Below are 1,322 nucleotides of genomic sequence, written 5' to 3' on the forward strand. Positions count from 1 at the left end.
GGGGGAGGGGGGTTAATAAAAGGTGGGTATGTACAAAAGGGTCAGATTGGGATGGGGGTGGGGGGGTGGGGGTGGGTAGTTGATTTATTTGGGTTTATTGAGTGGTGGGACGCTCACTGATTGAACCATGGTTGAGAAAACCACGAGGAAAAGACCAATACAAATTCTAGGACACCTGAATAGACATAAAGGCCTTGAACATCTAGCTCTCACTGGCAACATTGAAGGCAAACGAGGCAGGGGTAGACCCAGAGCAACCTACTTGGAGAACCGAAACAGATGGGTGACGGGGAAAGGTCAGGGTGTTGCTTTTTTTAACTCAAAAAGAGCATCCGAGCAAAGGAAGGAATGGCGAACCGTGGTCGCTGATGTTTGTTCCAAAAGACCCGAGCTCGACTCTAGCTGCTGGGATAATAATGTATCCCTCTCAATCCGGGTTAGCCCTGACAGGCAGGATGGGAGGCCCGCCTCTTAGATAGTCTAACTTGTGTTGATGGGGGCGTAAAACACCAAGATACACATACCGTCCTTATATCTCCCTCCCCTTGTTGTGCGTGTTACTATCGTGTAATTGTCGGCACTTATATGACCGTGTTGTGTTGTGAATGCCGTAAAACTCTAACTAGTGGGTGAGTGGCGGGTGCTCTGGTGTGGCTTGTTCTCGGCTATAACGAAGGTTGTGTTTTGTCCTTCTTTTGGGCGTCCACTGTAGGCAGCAAATTGACGAAGTGATTGATTGATTGATTGAATTATTTATTTATTTACTTATCTTATTTATTTAGTTAGTTTTATTCATTTAATTATTTATTTATTTATTTATTTATTTATTTATTGATTTATCTATTCATCAATTTATTGATTCATTAAGAGAGCAAAGAGTGTCGGCGATGACAGGTACCGATCTAGTGTGATGTTATAACTCAAGTCTATGGAATGTCCCCCAACCCTGCCTTGTAGTAGCAGTAGCCCGGCACATGTCAGCCTGTGTGGCCCGCCACGGGGGGAGAGAGGGGAGGGTCACATCACGTGGTAATTAGCTCTTGACTTGTTTTGGTCTTTAAATATACAGTAGGTGGGTGGTTGGAGGCTGCCCTGGTGTGGTTGCTCCTTCTTTCCTATCAAACATCTATCGTCCTGATCTCCACTCCTTCTTTTTTGTGTTTGTTACTCTCTTGTAACACCTCTAATTTTCGGCACTTATATGACCTTATTGTGTTGCAAGTGCCGTAAAACTCTTACTATAAGGAATATGTACAGGTGTATTTTACGTCCCCATCGACGCAGTTTAGAACAATTTTCACAGTGTTGTACCTATATATTGT

General features: G+C 43.9%; 1 protein-coding gene across 1 annotated transcript in view; it reads left to right on the forward strand.

Annotated features, from left to right (window-relative positions):
* The window catches only part of LOC101851516 (adhesive plaque matrix protein-like), a 4,537-nt gene that overhangs the window by 1,551 nt on the left and 1,664 nt on the right, over positions 1–1,322 (forward strand). The gene's annotated exons all lie outside the window — the stretch shown is intronic.

This window comes from Aplysia californica, unplaced genomic scaffold, assembly GCF_000002075.1.
Source record: "Aplysia californica isolate F4 #8 unplaced genomic scaffold, AplCal3.0 scaffold00389, whole genome shotgun sequence".
Lineage (NCBI taxonomy): Eukaryota > Metazoa > Mollusca > Gastropoda > Aplysiida > Aplysiidae > Aplysia > Aplysia californica.